This window comes from Triticum urartu, chromosome 3A (genome assembly GCF_056163025.1).
Source record: "Triticum urartu cultivar PI428250 chromosome 3A, HENAU_Tu73, whole genome shotgun sequence".
Taxonomy (NCBI): Eukaryota; Viridiplantae; Streptophyta; class Magnoliopsida; order Poales; family Poaceae; genus Triticum; species Triticum urartu.
In genome coordinates this window covers 16,289,975-16,309,557 of record NC_141875.1, presented here as the reverse complement: position 1 = coordinate 16,309,557, position 19,583 = coordinate 16,289,975, and the positions used below count along the sequence as shown (strand labels likewise).

The 19,583-nt window shown below is 46.2% G+C and overlaps 1 pseudogene; it reads left to right on the top strand.

Moving 5' to 3' along the window:
• The first annotated feature begins 17,497 nt into the window (after window positions 1-17,497).
• Window positions 17,498-19,250, top strand: LOC147977878 (uncharacterized; annotated as a pseudogene).
• Window positions 19,251-19,583: the final 333 nt, after the last annotated feature.

Sequence of the window (19,583 nt, the reverse complement as noted above, 5' to 3'; positions counted from 1 at the left end):
TTGTTAAACCTTAAGAAAAACCAAAAAAATTAGTAGTAGTTTACTTTTCTTGCTGTAGTAATAATTAAAAAGAAAACCCAAAAATATTTCCCGTTCTTCTTTTGCTTGTTGGGAGCTTTCCTGTGTAAATAGTTTTATTTATTTTCTTTTCTTTGGAGGTCAGTAGGAGAAGACCATGATTAAATTGTTGAAGTGACTCTTATATGTTTTATTGTTGATTTAACCAATAGCCCATATTGCTTTGCCTTCTCCTGTTTATTGAATGCTCGCAGATTCCAGCTTAGTCCAATGCACGTGCACTCTTATTATTATTCACATCGTTCGGTCGTGCAAGTGAAAGGCAATTATGATGATATATGATGGTCTGACTAGGATGAGAAAAGCTGGTATGAACTCGACATCTTTTGTTTTTGTAAATATGGTGAGTTCATCGTTCTTGATTCAGCTTGTTATGAATAAACATGTTTGCAATGACAATTAGAGATCATAGTTGCTTGTGCCATGCATGATTAGCTATGAGTTATAATGGTTTACCTTGTGTGCCAACATGCTATTGAGATGGTTATGATGTGGTATGATGGGGTGGTATCCTCCTTTGAATGATTTAAGTGACTTGCTTTGGCACATGTTCACGCATGTAGTTGAAACAAATCAACATAGCCTTCACGATATTTATGTTCATGGTGGATTATATCCTACTCATGCTTGCATCCAATGTTTATTAATTTTAATGCATGTACATGGCTGTTGTCGCTCTCTAGTTGGTCGCTTCCCAGTCTTTTGCTAGCCTTCACCTGTACTAAGCAGGAATACTGCTTGTGCATCCAATCCCTTAAACCCCCAAAGTTATTCCAGATGAGTCCACTATACCTTCCTATATGCAGTATCTACCTGCCGTTCCAAGTAAATTTGTATGTGCCAAACTCTAAACCTTCAAATAAACATTCTGTTTTGTATGCTCGAATAGCTCATGTATCAACCAAGGCTGCACTTATCTTCCATGTTAGGCGGGTTATTCTCAAGAGGAGTGGACTCCGCTCCTCACTCACGAGAAAATGGCTGGTCACCGGGATGCCCAGTCCCATGCTTTATGCAAACTAAATTAAAATTAATTGCAAAAAAAACTCCCCCTGGGACTTGATGTATGTTGGAGACACTCGTTGTTTCGAGCAAGCCATGGATTGATGCTTGTTGGTGGAGGGGGAGTATAAACTTTACCATTCTGTTTGGCAACCACCTATAATGTGTGTAGCATGGAAGATATCGCCATCTCTTAGTTGCTATGTTGACAATGAAAGTATAGCGCTCAAAATATTAATTATCTCTATTTCAAAACCGAGCTCTGGCACCTCTACAAATCCCTGCTTCCCTCTGTGAAGGGCCTATCCATTTACTTTTATGTTGAGTCATCACCCTCTTATTAAAAGCACTAGCTGGAGAGCGCAGCTGTCATTTGCATTCATCACTGTTAATTTATATTGGGTGTGACTATGATTGGATCTCTTTTACCATGAATTACAATGTCTAGTTAGTCCTTGATCTTTAAAGGTGCTCTGCATTTATGTTTTGCGGTCTCAGAAAGGGCTAGCGAGATACCATCTTGTTATATCATATTATGATTGTTTTGAGAAAGTGTTGTCATCCGAGATTTATTATTATGGCTTGCCAGTTGATTATGCTATTGATATGGGTAATCATGAGACCTGAGAATTATTGCAAATGTGGTTAGTTATAATCTTTGCTGAAAACTTGAATGCTGGCTTGACATATTTACAACAACAAGAGCAAACAGAGTTTGTAAAAGTTTTTCTTTATTTCTTTCAGTTTGTCAACTGAATTGCTTGAGGACAAGCAAGGGGTTTAAGCTTGGGGGAGTTGATACGTCTCCATCGTATCTACTTTTCCAAACACTTTTGCCCTTCTTTTGGACTCTAACCTGTATGATTTGAATGGAACTAACCCGGACTGACGCTGTTTTCAGCAGAATTGCCATGATGTTATTTTATGTCCAGAAAACAAAAGTTCTCGGAATGACCTAAAACTCCACGAAATATCTTACAATAAATAATAAAAAATCCTCGCCAAAGATGAGGACCAGGGGGGTAAGGCGCTGTCCACGAGGGTGGGGGGCGCGCCCCCTAGGGCGTGCCCCCCTACCTCGTGGGCCCCCTGGAGACCTTCCGACTCCAACTCCAACTCTATATATTTGCTTTCAGGGAGAAAAAAATAGAGGAGAAGAAATCATCATGTTTTACGATACGGAGCCGCCGCCAAGCCCTAAAACCTCTCGGGAGGGCTGATCTAGAGTCCGTTCGGGGCTCCGAAGAAGGGGATTCGTCGCCGTCGTCATCATCAACCATCCTCCATCACCAATTTCATGATGCTCACCGCCGTGCGTGAGTAATTCCATCATAGGCTTGCTGGCCGGTGATGGGTTGGATGAGATTTATCATGTAATCGAGTTAGTTTTGTTAGGGTTTGATCCCTAGTATCCACTATGTTCTGAGATTGATGTTGCTATGACTTTGCTATGCTTAATGCTTGTCACTAGGGCCCGAGTGCCATGATTTCAGATCTGAACCTATTATGTTTTCATGAATATATGTGAGTTCTTGATCCTATCTTGCAAGTCTATAGTCACCTATTATGTGTTATGATCCGGTAACCCTGAAGTGACAATAATCGGGACCACTCCCGGTGATGACCATAGTTTGAGGAGTTCATGTATTCATTATGTGCTAATGCTTTGTTCCGGTTCTCTATTAAAAGGAGGCCTTAATATCCCTTAGTTTCCATTAGGACCCCGCTGCCACGGGAGGGTAGGACAAAAGATGTCATGCAAGTTCTTTTCCATAAGCACGTATGACTATATTCGAAATACATGCCTACATTACATTGATGAATTGGAGCTAGTTATGTGTCACCCTATGTCATGACTGTTACATGATGAACCGCATCCAAAATTATTATCCATCACTGATCTGATGCCTACGAGCTTTCCATATACTGGTTTACTCTTATTTACTTTCCCGTTGCTATTGTTACAATCACTACAAAATACCAAAAATATTACTTTGCTTTCATTACTCTTTTGTTACCATTACCACCACTATCATATTGTTGGAAATATGCCCTAGAGGCAATAATAAATTGATTATTATTATATTTCCTTGTTCGTGATAATCGTTTATTATCCATGCTAGAATTGTATTGATAGGAAACTCAGATACATGTGTGGATACATAGACAACACCATGTCCCTAGTAAGCCTCTAGTTGACTAGCTCGTTGATCAATAGATGGTTACGGTTTCCTGACCATGGACATTGGATGTCATCGATAACGGGATCACATTATTAGGATAATGATGTGATGGACAAGACCCAATCCTAAGCCTAGCACAAGATCATGTAGTTCGTATGCTAAAGCTTTTCTAATGTCAAGTATCATTTCCTTAGACCATGAGATTGTGCAACTCCCGGATACCGTAGGAATGCTTTGGGTGTGCCAAACGTCACAACGTAACTGGGTGGCTATAAAGGTACATTACAGGTATCTCCGAAAGTGTCTGTTGGGTTGGCACGAATCGAGACTGGGATTTGTCACTCCGTGTAAACGGAGAGGTATCTCTGGGCCCACTCGGTAGGACATCATCATAATGTGCACAATGTGATCAAGGAGTTGATCACGGGATGATGTGTTACGGAATGAGTAAAGAGACTTGCCGGTAACGAGATTGAACAAGGTATCAGGATACCGACGATCGAATCTCGGGCAAGTATCGTACCGCTAGACAAAGGGAATTGTATACGGGATTGATTAAGTCCTTGACATCGTGGTTCATCCGATGAGATCATCATGGAACATGTGGGAGCCAACATGGGTATCCAGATCCCGCTGTTGGTTATTGACCGGAGAGTCATCTCGATCATGTCTGCATGTCTCCCAAACCCGTAGGGTCTACACACTTAAGGTTCGGTGACGCTAGGGTTATAGAGATATTAGTATGCGGTAACCCGAAAGTTGTTCGGAGCCCGGATGAGATCCCGGACGTCACGAGGAGTTCCGGAATGGTCCGGAGGTAAGGAATTATATATAGGAAGTGCTATTTCGGCTATCGGGACAAGTTTCGGGATCACCGGTATTGTACTGGGACCACCGGTATTGTACTGGGACCACCGGTATTGAAAAGTTTGAGACATGCGAACCATGTCTATTGGTGTATATGCATGAAGAAACTCCATGCAAATGGACCATTTTGAATCACTTGATTTTGAATCACTTGAGACATGCAAATCATACCACATGGGCAAGATGACTGAAAGCCTCATTTTCAGTAAAATGAAACTAGAAAGCAACTTGTTGGAAGTAATACATTTTGATGTGTGCAGTCCAATGAGTGCTGAGGCGTGTAGTGGATATCGTTATGTTCTTACTTCACAGATGATTTGAGTAGATGTTGAGTATATTTACTTGATGAATCACGAGTCTGAATTATTGAAAGGTTCAAGTAATTTCAGGGTGAAGTTGAAAGATCGTCGTGACAAGAGGATAAAAGATCTATGATATGATCATAGAGATGAATATCTGAATTACGAGTTTGGCACATAATTAAGACATTGTGGAAATTGTTTCACAACTAATACAGCCTGGAACACGGTAGCGTGATGGTGTGTCCGAACATCATAACTACACCCTATTGGATATGATGCATACCATGATGTCTCTTATCGAATTACCACAATAGTTTATGGGTTAGGCATTAGAGACAACCACATTCACTTTAAATAGGGCACCACGTAATTCCGTTGAGACGACACCGTATGAACTATGGTTTAGAGAAACCTAAGCTGTCGTTTCTTAAAAGTTTGGGGCTGCGACACTTATGTGAAAAAGTTTTAGGCTGATAAGCTCAAACCCAAAGCGGATAAATGCATCTTCATAGAATACCCAAAACAGTTGGGTATACCTCCTGTCTCAGATTTGAAAGCAATAAGGGATTGTTTCTAGAATCGGGTCCTTTCTCGAGGAAAAGTTTCTCTCGAAAGAATTGAGTGGGAGGATGGTGGAGACTTGATGAGGTTATTAAACCATCTCTTCAACTAGTGTGTGGCAGGGCACAGGAAGTTGTTCCTGTGGCACCTACAACAATTGAAGTGGAAGCTTATGATAGTGATCATGAAACTTCAGATCAAGTCACTACCAAACCTCGTGGGATGACAAGGATGCATACTACTTCAGAGTGGTACGTGATCTTGTCTTGGAAGTCATGTTGCTAGACAACAATGAACCTATGAGTTATGGAGAAGCGGTGGTGGGCCTGGATTCCAAAATGGCTCGAGGCCATATAATCCGAGAGAGGATCCATGTATGAAAACAAAGTGTAGACTTTGGAAGAACTACTTGATGGTCGTAAGGCTGTTAGGTACATATGGATTTTAAAAGGAAGACGGACAATGATGGTAAGTATCACCATTAAGAAAGCTCGACTTGTCGTTAAGATGTTTTCCGACAAGTTCAAGGAGTTGACTGCGATGAGACTTTCTCACTCGTAGCAATGCTAAGAGTCTGTTGGAATTATGTTAGCGATTACTGCATTATTTATGAAATCTTGCAGATAGGATGTCAAAACATTGTTTCCTCGACGATTTTCTTGAAGAAAGGTTGTATGTGATACAACTGGAAGGTTTTGTCAATCCTAAAAGATGCTAATAAGTATGCAAAGCTCCTGCAATCCTTCTAAGGACTGGAGTGAGCATCTCGGAGTTGGAATGTATGCTTTGATGATGATCAAAGATTTTTTGGGTTTATACAAAGTTTATGAGAAACTTGTATTTCCAAAGAAGTGAGTGGGAGCACTATAGAATTTCTGATGAGTATATGTTGTTGACATATTGTTGATCGGAAATGATGTAGAATTTCTGGAAAGCATGCAGAGTTATTTGAAAAGTGTTTTTCAATGGAAAGCCTGGATTAAGCTACTTGAACATTGAGCATCAAGATCTATAAGGATAGATCAAAACGCTTAATGGTACTTTCAAATGAGCACATACCTTGACATGATCTTGAAGGTGTTCAAGATGGATCAGCCAAAGAAGGAGTTCTTGCCTGAGTTGTAAGGTATGAAGTTAAGACTTAAAGCTCGACCACGGCAGAAGAGAGAGAAAGGACGAAGGTCGTCCCCTATGCTTTAGTCGTAGGCTCTAAAGTATGCTATGCTGTGTACCGCACCTGAAGTGTGCCTTGCCATGAGTCAGTCAAGGGGTACAAGAGTGATCCAAGAATGGATCACAAGACAGCGGTCAAAGTTATCCTTAGTAACTAGTGGACTAAGGAATTTTCTCGATTATGGAGGTGGTAAAAGAGTTCGTCGTAAAGGGTTACGCCGATGCAAACTTTGACACTAATCCAGATTATTCTGAGTAGTAAACTGGATTCGTATAGTAGAACAGTTATTTGGAATAGCTCCAAATGTAGCATAGTAGTTGCATCTACAAGATGACATAAGAAATTTGCGAAGTACATACGGATCTGAAAGATTCAGACCCGTTGACTATAACATCTCTCACAAGCATAACATGATCAAACCCAGAACTCATCGAGTGTTAATCACATGGTAATGTGAACTAGATTATTGACTCTAGTAAACTCTTTGGATGTTAGTCACATGGGGATGTGACCTTGAGTGTTAATCACATATCGATGTGAACTGGATTATTGACTCTAGTGCAAGTGGGAGACTGTTGGAAATATGCCCTAGAGGCAATAATAAATTGATTATTATTATATTTCCTTGTTCGTGATAATCGTTTATTATCCATGCTAGAATTGTATTGATAGGAAACTCAGATACATTTGTGGATACATAGACAACACCATGTCCCTAGTAAGCCTCTAGTTGACTAGCTCGTTGATCAATAGATGGTTACGGTTTCCTGACCATGGACATTGGATGTCATTGATAATGGGATCACATCATTAGGAGAATGATGTGATGGACAAGACCCAATCCTAAGCCTAGCACAAGATCATGTAGTTCGTATGCTAAAGCTTTTCTAATGTCAAGTATCATTTCCTTAGACCATGAGATTGTGCAACTCCCGGATACCGTAGGAATGCTTTGGGTGTGCCAAACGTCACAACGTAACTGGGTGGCTATAAAGGTACATTACAGGTATCTCCGAAAGTGTCTGTTGGGTTGGCACGAATCGAGACTGGGATTTGTCACTCCGTGTAAACGGAGAGGTATCTCTGGGCCCACTCGGTAGGACATCATCATAATGTGCACAATGTGATCAAGGAGTTGATCACGGGATGATGTGTTACGGAATGAGTAAAGAGACTTGCCGGTAACGAGATTGAACAAGGTATCAGGATACCGACGATCGAATCTCGGGCAAGTATCGTACCGCTAGACAAAGGGAATTGTATACGGGATTGATTAAGTCCTTGACATCGTGGTTCATCCGATGAGATCATCGTGGAACATGTGGGAGCCAACATGGGTATCCAGATCCCGCTGTTGGTTATTGACCGGAGAGTCATCTCGGTCATGTCTGCATGTCTCCCGAACCCGTAGGGTCTACACACTTAAGGTTCGGTGACGCTAGGGTTATAGAGATATTAGTATGCGGTAACCCAAAAGTTGTTCGGAGTCCCGGATGAGATCCCGGACGTCACGAGGAGTTCCAGAATGGTCCGGAGGTAAAGAATTATATATATGAAGTGCTATTTCGGCTATCGGGACAAGTTTCGGGGTCACCGGTATTGTACTGGGACCACCGGAAGGGTCCCGGGGGTCCACCGGGTGGGGCCACCTGCCCCGGGGGGCCACATGGGCTGTAGGGGGTGCGCCTTGGCCTGTATGGGCCAAGGGCACCAGCCCCAAGAGGCCCATGCGCCAAGAGAGATAAGGAAAGGAAGAGTCCTAAAAGGGGAAGGCACCTCCGAGGTGCCTTGGGGAGGATGGACTCCTCCCTGGCCGCACCCTTCCTTGGAGGAAGGGCCAAGGCTGCGCCCCCCCCTCTCCCTTGGCCCTATATATAGTGGGGAGAAGGGAGGGCAACCATACCTAAGCCCTGGCGCCTCCCTCTCCCTCCCATGACACATCTCCCTCCTCCCGCAGCGCTTGGCGAAGCCCTGTTGGAATCCCGCTACTTCCGCCACCACGCCGTCGTGCTGCTGGATCTCCATCAACCTCTCCTCCCCCTTGCTGGATCAAGAAGGAGGAGACATCGCTGCTCCGTACGTGTGTTGAACGCGGAGGTGCCGTCCGTTCGGCGCTAGGATCATCGGTGATTTGGATCACGACGAGTACGACTCCATCAACCCCGTTCTCTTGAACGCTTCCGCGCGCGATATACAAGGGTATGTAGATCCACTCCTCCCTCGTTGCTAGATGACTCCATAGATAGATCTTGGTGACACGTAGGAAAATTTTGAATTTATGCTACGTTCCCCAACACATATTACTTTGCTACTAAACACTTTGCTGCAAATTCTAAGTTTCCAGGTGTGGTTGAATTGACAACTCAACTGCTAATACTTGAGAATATTCTTTGGCTCCCCTTGTGTCGAATCAATAAATTTGGGTTGAATACTCTGCCCTCGAAAGCTGTTGCGATCCCCTATAGTTGTGGGTTATCATGTAGCTCGCAGTTAGTGTTCTCCATGATGTCATCCACAGGGTATCTATCCAGCATTGCGTCGCCCGGGGCGGAACCCACGCTGCTTCTCGGCATGGATGGGACGGTGCTATCCAATGCTGGATCATCTGCTAGCTGTTGCCGCTGCTGAGACCCCCTTTGCTGGCTAAGTGAGTCGATCTGCTCCTGCTGCCGCTGGAATTTGACTGCCAAGTCCGCGTGCGCTGATTCTAGGCCTTGAAGGCGTTCATAGTCCTGCTTCCTCTGCTCCCTCCTCCATCTTCCTCTTCTTCTCCTCCGCAATCTTCTTTCTCGCACGGCTTCTGTAGTTGGTGTTCCAGTCCGAAAACCCTCATACCACGGAATAACGCCCTTGGCTCGTGTTCTTCCTGGGTGTTCAGGATTTCCCAGGGCATGCGTAAGCTCATCGTTCTCTCTGTTGGGCTCGAACACCTCCGATCGAGCCTCTTCTATTGCAACAAGTATCGTATCTTCGGCTCCGTTCAGACATGCCTTCTTCGAAACTAAGCATGTCTTCGGGTCCAACGCCCCCCATGAGCATAGAACCAAGTCCTGCACCTGGGGGCCCAGCTCAATGTAACTGGAGTGACACCTGCATCATCCATCTCTTTCTCAGACTTATCCCACTTAGGCATTGCCACCGCGTAGCCACCTGGCCCCAGCTTATGGAACTTATCCTTTTTTGCGGCATTGGCCTTGTTTATTCTCGACCGTTCCTTAGATAATTCCGATTCCTTGAATTTCACGAAATCGTCCCAATGAGCACTTTGCTTCTCTAGTGTTCCCTTGAATACTGGAGTCTTCCTTCCTCCCTTGAAGTACTTGTCCCATACACGTTTCTTGTGGTTGTTGAATGCAACCACCATCTTTCTAAGAGCAGCGTCCTTGACTTTCTCCACATCTTCATCTGTGAAATGATCTGGTAGGGTGAAATGTTCCATGAGAGTTTCCCAAAGCAGAACTTTTTGTCTATCATCGACAAAAGTAAGATCTGGATGTGGCTTTGCTGGCTCTCTCCATTCTTGAAGGGAGATCGGAAGTTGGTCCTTCACAAGAACTCCGCACTGACGAATGAACTTGTCCGCAATCTTCTTAGGCGCTAATGGTTCGACATTAGGTTTGACGGCCTCGATATTGTACTTTGCGCCCTCCTTCAACTTTTTGTTCGGGCCTCGTACTGTCCTGCTGCCTGAAGATTTGCTCGATCCGGATGGCTGAAAGAAGAAAGATCGATTCGTTAAGATATCTTCAAGTCATTTAAAACATGTGATGATCACCAGATGCCTGCTTATATAAATATACCTCGCCGGTCTTTGTTGTTTCAAGATCAACATTTTCTTCATCATGTTCATAATCATAGTTCATGACTTCATCAATTCGGTCGTCGCGATCTAATATCATATCACCCTCCCCGATGCTATTTAGATATTCGGAGCCGTCATAATCTTCTTCATTCTGATCATCATCTGGCCCGCGAGGATGGCGTATGATATTGAACAAGGCCTGTTCTCCTTCTCTGCCGGTATTGTCCGCCATAGCTTTTATTTAACTAATCCAAAATAAATATAAAACAATTTAGTATTCAAATTACAATGCATGGATGCAATCAATTAATAAGGAAAAATTGAATCAATCATAGTACATAATAAGCATCATCGAATATAATCTCGAATACATCATCTCGAATAATAGATATAATATCGAATACATCTTCTCGAATAATATATATAATCTCGAATATTATATATCAAATACATCAATAGCTAGCTAGCTAGCTAATAAAGATCGAATACTAGAGAGTAATCTAGGCTACTCGCGGTTCCTGAGGCGCGGGCGGTGGACAACCAAAGTGAAGGAACCATCACTGGATCATAGCTCGGGTGATCTCCCCAAAGAACCTGCCAGGTATTGGAGAACCTGACGTCCATGGTAGCCATGTAGCGATGGACGTGCTCGTCCTCCTCCCTGACACGGCGACGTACCACCTCCGGCGGGGCCGGCTCCCTCCGCACCAAAAGTGGCCCACGCGAACGCCACCAAAGGAGATCAGGGTTGACGACGGGTCCCGGGGCCGGGTTCCTCACCAAGCGTCGCGCCCCTGAAGGTAGCACCTCCCAGTGCCAGCCCGGCGGAGCCCAGTCCCGGACATGGGTCCTCTGAAGCAGGACGTCGTCGCGAACGGGTCGACGGCGAGGATGCGGGCTGGGCATCGTCGACAACAAATACTATATGCCGCAAAAGTAAAGTAACATTTTTAAATGATGGATTGTGATTTCATATATGCAAATTCTAAATTTTATAACTAAAAATATAATAAACTAAAAAAACATTGACCATATCTAAAACTAACATTTCTAATATTTCTATAAAAAAATTCTTTAACATTTCTAACATTTCTATAACATTAATACAGAAAAAACTAACATTTCTATATATAACTAACATTTCTAACATTAATACAGAAAACTAATAACTAAAAACTAACATTTCTATATATAACTAATAACTAAAAACTAACATTTCTAACATTAATACAGAAAACTAAAAACTAACATTTCTATATACATATATATAACTAATAACTAAAAACAGATCAAAAATTCTGTATGTGTTGTGTGTGTGCATGGCGACGGTGCGGGGACGCCCGCGACGGCGAGCCAAGGCGATCGACGGCGCCGGCGGCGCGCGCGACGGCTTAGATTGGAGGGAGGAGAGGGGGGACAGAGGCTCACAACGCGGGCGAGGTCGAGGCGACGGCGACGCGGGCTGGTGCGGGGACGGGGACGGGCCGACGACGCGGACGGCGCGACGGGGGCGGCGCGACGAGGACGGGGTGGCGCAGAGTCGACTGGGACGGCGCGACGGCGGCGGCGACGGCGTGGGACGGGGCGGCGATGATGAAGCAGAGAGGAAGTGGGAGATGAAACTGCAAAATTTCGAAGTGTTTTCTTATATAGGATGGACCTTTAGTACCGGTTGGAGCCACTAACGAGTACTAAAGATCTGTTTTGGCCAGGCCAAGCGGCGGGAAGGGCAGGCATTTAGTACCGGGTGGTGGCTCCAATTGGTACTAAAGACCCCCCCTTCAGTACTGGTTGGTGCCACGACTCGGTACTAATTGGGGGTGCGCTGGCAGGCGAGGGGCACATATGTTTAGTCCCACCTCGCTAGAGCGCCAGGACCAGTTTATAAGTCCCGGCGCGGGCACTGCACTGAGCTCCTCTCAAATACAGGCCTTCTGGGCCTATCTCTGCTACTCTGTCATGTGGGGCCTATTGGGCTTGCGGGCCTGCATCCTGGCCCAACAACAGGTTGGGTTTCTAGTTGTATGCAGGCCGCTGTGGCCTAGTAGGCGGGCTTTTTTTTCTTTTTTATTCGTTTATGCATTATTAATTTTGTTTTATTTATTTTTAGTTATTTTTTGCTGTATTTAGAGTTTCGTTGTGAATACATTTTTCAGTGATTCTTTTTTATTATGTTTAATATTAGTGTGTTTTATCATTATATTCAATTTGGTAATGCTTAGGTTATTTAAAAAATGAAATGCCTTCGTAACAAATGAGTTTTCGTCCAAAACCCTGATAGTTCGAAAGAGATTGTCCATTTTGTACACGAAGTGCATCCAGTTTTTGCCGTAACCCTCTCTACTTTTTTGCACATGCTATGTGGGTGAAATTATGATACCGTGTCAACTTTCAACCTTTTCAGAGTTCATTTGAAGTGTTTTTCAATTTATCTGAAAAAATCAGTAAATGCATGAAAAAATTGTTTGCACATAAAATTTCTTTGCGTTTCAAATGCCAAAACACATAACTACCCTAACTATTACAGAGATTCCCTCCTGGGTATGAAACACAGAAGAAAGTGATGATAGTGAAGCCTATCACATCCCAGATCTTTGGGTGTGAAACTTTTTCTTCGCGTGTGTCCCTTTACGCCGTAACCATGGAAAATCTTCATTATTTAACGGGATGCTCGGGTCAATATTTATTGTGAATGGAGCAATTTCATCAAACTTTTCATAATCTCCTGACATGTCTGTCTTGTCATCCACTCCCACGATGTTTCTCTTCCCAGAAAGAACTATGTGCCGCTTTGGCTCATCGTATGATGCATTCGCTTCCTTATCTTTTCTTTTTCTCGGCTTGGTAGACATGTCCTTCACATAGAAAACCTGTGCCACATCATTGGCTAGGACGAATGGTTCGTCTGCATACGCAAGATTGTTGAGATCCACTATTGTCATTTCATACTGCGGCTCTTCCGTTACCACGCCTCGTGTCATATTGACCCATTTGCACCGAAACAAAGGGACCTTCAAACCACGTCCATAGTCAAGTTCCCATATGTCCTGTATATAACCATAATATGTTTCCTTTCCCGTCTTGATTGCTGCATCAAAGCGGACACCACTGTTTTGGTTGGTGCTCTTCTTATCTTGGGCGATCGTGTAAAATGTATTACCATTTTATCTCGTACCCTTTGAAAGTCATTATATTCAAAGATGGTAACTGGGACAGCGAGTACAGGTCATCTTCAATAGAGGCGTCATGCATGGTTTGTGTTTGCAACCAGCCGGTGAAACTCCTGGTTTGTTCACGTGTAATCCAGTCATCAGACCGCTCCGGGTGTTTGGAGCGTAGAAAATTCTTGTGTTCGTCCATATACGGAGCCACCAAGGCGGAATTCTGTAGAACTGTGTAGTGTGCTTCAGTGAGAGAATGTCTGTCCATACATATTATTTGATCCCCTCTTAGTGTGCCTTTTCCATCCAGTCTGCCCTTATGCCGCGATTCAGGAACACCAATCGGCTTAAGGTCAGAAATAAAGTCAATACAAAACTCAATGACCTCCTCATTTTCATGGCCCTTAGAGATGCTTCCTTCTGTCCTAGCACGGTTATGAACAAATTTTTTAAGACTCCCATGAACCTCTCAAAGGGGAACATATTGTGTAGAAATACATGACCCAAAATCTTAATCTCTTCGCATAGGTGAACTAGGATGTGCGTCATGATGTTGAAGAAGGATGGTGGGAACACCAACTCAAAACTGACAAGACATTGCACCAAATCATTCTCTAACCTTGGTATGATTTCTGGATCGATTAACTTCTGAGAGATTGCATTGAGGAATGCACATAGCTTCACAATGGCTAATCGAACGTTTTCCGATAGAAGCCCCTCAATGCAACCGGAAGCAGTTGTGTCATAATCACGTGGCAGTCATGAGACTTTAGGTTCTGAAACTTTTTCTCTACCATGTTTATTATTCCCTTTATATTCAACGAGAAGCCAGACGGTACCTTAATACTGAGCAGGCGTTCAAAAAATATTTCCTTCTCTTCTTTGGTAAGAGCGTAGCTGGCATGACTCTGATGTATGCCGTCTTTTCCGTGCGTATGTTGCTGGTCCTCCCGTGCCTCAGGTGTATCTTTTGTCTTCCCATACACGCCCAAGAAGCCAAGCAGGGTCACGTAAAGATTCTTCGTCACGTGCATCACGTCGATTGCGGAGCGGACCTCTAGGTATTTCCAATAGGACATGTCCCAAAATATAGATTTCTTCTTCCACATAGGTGCGCGTCCGTCAACGTCATTCGGAACAGGTTGTCTGCCAGGACCCTTTCCAAAGACTACCTTTAAATCCTTGACCATATCATGTACATCAGCACCAGTACGGTGGCGAGGCTTCGTCCGGTGATCGGCCTCCCCTTTGAAATGCTTGCCTTTCTTTTTTACGGCATGCCTGCTCGGAAGAAATCAACGATGTCCCAGGTACACATTCTTCTTACAATTAGCCAAATATATACTGTCGGTATCATCCAAACAATGCGTGCATGCGTGGTATCCCTTGTTTGTCTGTCCTGAAAGGTTACTGAGAGTAGGCCAATCATTGATGGTCACGAACAACAACGCCTTTAGGTCAAATTCTTCCCCCATGTGCTCATCCCACGGACGTACACCTGTTCCATTCCATAGTTGTCAGAGTTCTTCAAATAATGGCCTTAGGTACACATCAATATCGTTGCCGGGTTGCTTAGGGCCTTGGATGAGCACTGGCATCATAATGAACTTCCGCTTCATGCACACCGAGGAAGGTTATACAAACATAGAGTCACAGGCCAGGTGCTATGGTTGTTGCTCTGCTCCTCAAAAGGATTAATGCCATCTGCGCTTAGACCAAACCATATGTTCCTTGCGTCATCTGCAAACTCTTTCCCTTACTTTCTGTCGATTTTTCTCCACTATGACCCGTCAGCGGGTACTCTCAACTTTCCATCTTTCTTGCGGTCTTCTCTGTGCCATCGCATCGCCTTGGCATGCTCTTTGTTTTGGAACAAACGTTTCAACCGTGGTATTATAGGAGCATACCACATCACCTTGGCAGGAATCTTCTTCCTAGGCCGCTCTCCTTCGACATCACCAGGGTCATCGCGGCTGATCTTGTAGCGCAATGCACTGCATACCGGGCAAGCGTTCAAATCCTCATACTCACCGTGGTAGAGGATGCAATCATTAGGGCATGCATGTATCTTCTGCACCTCTAACCCTAGAAGGCACACAACCTTCTTTGCTTCGTACGTACTCTTGGGCAACTCGTTGTCCTTTGGAAGCATATTCTTTATCATTACGAGCAACTTTTCAAATCCCTTGTTAGATACACCATTCTCTGCCTTCCATTGCAGCAATTCCAGTGTGGTGCCCAGCTTTTTCTTGTCACCTACGCAATTCGGGTACAACAATTTTTTGTGATCCTCTAACATGCGCTGCAACTTCTTATTCTCCAAATCACTTGCGCAGTTTCTCTTTGCATCGGCAATGGCTCGACCTAGATCATCAACGGGCTCATCTGATGCCTCTTCTTCAACTTCTTCCCGCATTGCCGGCTCAGCTTCTTCCCGCATTACCGGCTCAGCTTCTTCCCCCATTGTTGTATCATCGTATTCAGGGAACCCATGGCCAGGATAGCTATCGTCGTCCTCTTCTTCTTCATTGTCTTCCATCATAACCCCTCTTTCTCCGTGCTTGGTCCAAACATTATAGTGGGGCACGAAACCGTACTTCAACAGATGGACGTGAATGGTTCCTGACTTAGAGTAATTTAGATCATTCTTACATCCAGCACATGGACAAGGCATAAAACCATCCGCCCGCTTGTTTGCCTCAGCCGCAAGCAGAAAAGTTTCGACGCCATTAATGAACTCGGGAGAGCATCGGTCATCGTACATCTATTGTCGGCTCATCTTCATTACCCAACACCGAAAAAGACCAAATTAATACAAGTTCATACATAAAGTTCATACAACACTTAAATGCAACAAACAAATAACTCTCTAGCTAAAGAATTTAAATGCAACAACAAATGCGATCAAGATCGCAACTAAGGTAACAATTGATCCAACATCATAATGATACCAAGCCTCACTATGAATGGTATATTTTCTAATCTTTCTAATCTTCAAGAGCATTTTCTCCATCTTAATCTTGTGATCATCGACGACATCGGCAACATGCAACACCAATTCCATCTTCTCCCCCTCAATTCTTTTCTATTTTTCCTTCACATCCTCGTTTTCTCTTTCAACTAAATTTAACCTCTCGACAATAGGGTCGGTTGGAATTTCCGGTTCAACTACCTCCTACATACAAATATCTATGTCAACTTGATGGGCATAATTTGTCATAAACACGAAATGCAACAAATAGTTTTAAAAGAGAATATACCACATCCGAATCATAACCCGGACGAGGGCCGACGGGGACGGATATCAAAACCATGGCACTATGTATAACAAACAACGTATGGGTAAGATAATTATACGAGTAACTATATATCCAAATCACACAAATATCAATTTTTTATATAAAACATTCATGAACAAGAGGCTCACCACAAGGTGGTGCCGGCGACGGGACGTTGCGGGCGATCGACGGTGGTTACGACGAAGATTTAGAAGGCACTAAGTAAACCACACCTACATATGCAAACTAAGAGTTATTTTGAGCTCAAACTGCATATAAATCAAATAAACTACCACATATAATTCCCCCCAAATTACTAAAACCCACAAATTAATGACTATATAAAGCATTGCAAAAGCTAGTCTAGCAATGAGAGATGAAAGGACAAAGTTGCTTACCTTTGTGATCACTTGAATGGATGGGGGCCTTCAAATCTTGACAAAATTTAGGCAAAATTTGATATGAGCTCGAGGTAGAGAGGGAATAAAAGAGAGGAGAGGGGAAACCGGAAAAACAGAGCGAGCTCGCTTGCAGGTGGAAGAAGGGTTTATATAGGACGACCTTTAGCACCGGTTCGTGCCACGAACCGGTACTAAAGGTGCTGGATGGGCCCCAGACTGACAACATTCTGCCACCACTCTCTTTAGTACCGGTTCGTGGCACGAACCGGTGCTAAAGATTCGCCACGAACCGGTACTAATGAGAACGGCCCAGCTAGCCGTTGGAACCGGCACTAATGGTCACATTAGTGCCGGCTCAATTACAAACCGGGACTAATGAGCTGAACATTTGACCCTTTTTCTACTAGTGGAGTCAAGTAAACCTCTTTATAAAAGGAGAGGAGATGTATCAATCTAATCAAGCAAGAAGCAATCAGTATTTGCTCGGCTTCCCTTAGGGAGCCGGGAGACCTAACCCTAGCCGCCTCTTGCGCCGCCGCCTCTTCTCCACCACGCAAGGACGGCGCCCAGCCGCCGGCCGCCGCGCCCTCGACCTCGTATTCTTCCATCTTTCCCCTACAATCTCCGCCCTAGACCCGGTAGAACCCTAGCTCCTACCACCTTGGTATCAGGTAGCTCGGTTTCGACCATGTCTGCACCACCACTAATCCCGCCACTGCCCACCACCACCGCACCGCCGTCGATCCTCTCCACGACGCCGTTGGCCCTACCCACTGCGCCACTAGGCTCCATTGTCGGCGCCTCCACCGGCCAGTTGCCGCCCCCATCCACGGGTCCGCCGCCACCACCCTCCACTGCGCTGCTGGTTTACTCCCCGACAGAGATGACCGGCGTCCTCAACGATCTCGTCACAGTCGTCCAGGGGATCTGCCTCTACTTGGATGGGCCCTACGGGCTGCCACCGGCCGCGTCACCAACCATCACCACTGGGCCGATGCTGCTGCCGTGGCAGCCGCCGCACCCGGCGGCCTCCGCTGCGCTTGCCGGGCCGTTGCAGCCACAGCTGCAGCTACCGCTGCCACCGCCCTGGCAGCCGCCGCACCAAGGGGCCACCGGGGCGCTAGTCGGGCCGCTGTAGCCCCCGCTGCAGCAGCAACCAGCCACAGCCCCGCTCTGGCCTCAATGGCCGACCGCGGCCATCGCGGCGCCCGCCGCCTCCGCCGTTTCCATGCAGCAGCAGCTGCCGCTGCAGGCGCCTCTGCCGCCCAGCACCAGGCTGAATACAACTGCGGCGGTAGGCATGCCAATTCAGCAAGTGTGGTTCCCGCCCTCGCCGTCCCAGCTTCCGGCCTGGTTGGCCAGGACGTCACCGCCGCCAGTCTACACCATGGCTGCAGACCAACCGGTGCCCTCCGGCTCCGCGGGTTTCCACACTGGCTACGCCGGGCCACCGCTTCCCAGCGGATCACCTATGCACACCGGACCGACGTCATCCTCTTCGTTGCTCCGTACCGCCGAGCCATACGCTCATGGCGGTCATGCTCAAACACCGCCGCAGCTCGACTTCGCCACCTACGACGGCGCCGAGGACCCCCTCAACTGGCTCAACCAGTGTGAGCAGTTCTTCCGGGGGCAACGCACGCTTGCGTCGGAACGCACCTGGCTCGCCTCATATCACCTTTGGGGCGCCGCACAGATGTGGTACTACGCCCTCGAGCAAGACGAGGGCGGCATGCCCCCATGGGAGCGCTTTCGCGAGCTATGCCTCCTTTGCTTCGGGCCGCCGATATGCGGGAGCCGGCTGGCAGAACTCGGCCGCCTTCCCTTCACCTCCACGGTTCAGGATTTCGCCGACCGTTTCCAGGCCCTGGCATGCCACGCGTCGGGCATGACGGCGCAGTAGCGGACCGACCTCTTTGTCGGTGGACTTCCGGATCACATCCGCGTGGACGTGGAGCTTCGGGGACCCCAGGATCTCCAGACGGCCATGTACTACGCCCGCGCGTTCGAGTGCCGCGCGGTGGCCATCCAGCAGACATCACCTTCTCGGGCCGCTGGGCCGCTACCCTGGCCAGATGTTCCCGCGCAGGGTCAGCCTGCTCAGGCTTCCGCGGCACCCCTCGCCGCGACCGCGGCGCGCTTGTTCCGCCGGCTCACCTCGGCCGAGCTACGCGAGCATCGCCGCCAAGGGTTGTGCTTCAACTGCGACGAGCCCTACACGCCCGGCCACGTCTGCCCGCGACTCTACTACCTGGAGGCTGCAGACTACATTGAGGAAGACGCCGTCGCCGCCGACCTGGCCGCCCCAGCTGTCGCGAAGGTGTTTGACGCTGGTTGATCACCTCGATGAGTTCAGCCAGCGCTTCCCCACCTTACAACTCAAGGAAGAGCTGTTTGTGTAGGCGGGGAGAACTGTTATGACCGGCATATTAGGGGCTTAGCCCAGTGGGTTGTGGCCCAAGTTATCTTATTGTTATTAGGGGCTTAACCCAATTATCTTATCGTTATTAATTAGGATAGTTTGCTTAGGAGTCAAGTAAACCCCTCTATATAAGGAGAGGAGATGTATCAATCTAATCAAGCAAGAAGCAATCAGTATTTGCTCGGCTTCCCATAGGGAGCCGGGAGACCTAACCCTAGCCGCTTCTTGTGCCGCCGCCGCCTCTTCTCCACCACGCAAGGACGGCGCCCAACCACCGGCCGCCGCGCCCTCGACCTCGTCTTCCTCCATCTTTCCCCCACAATCTCCGCCCTAGACCCGGTAGAACCCTAGC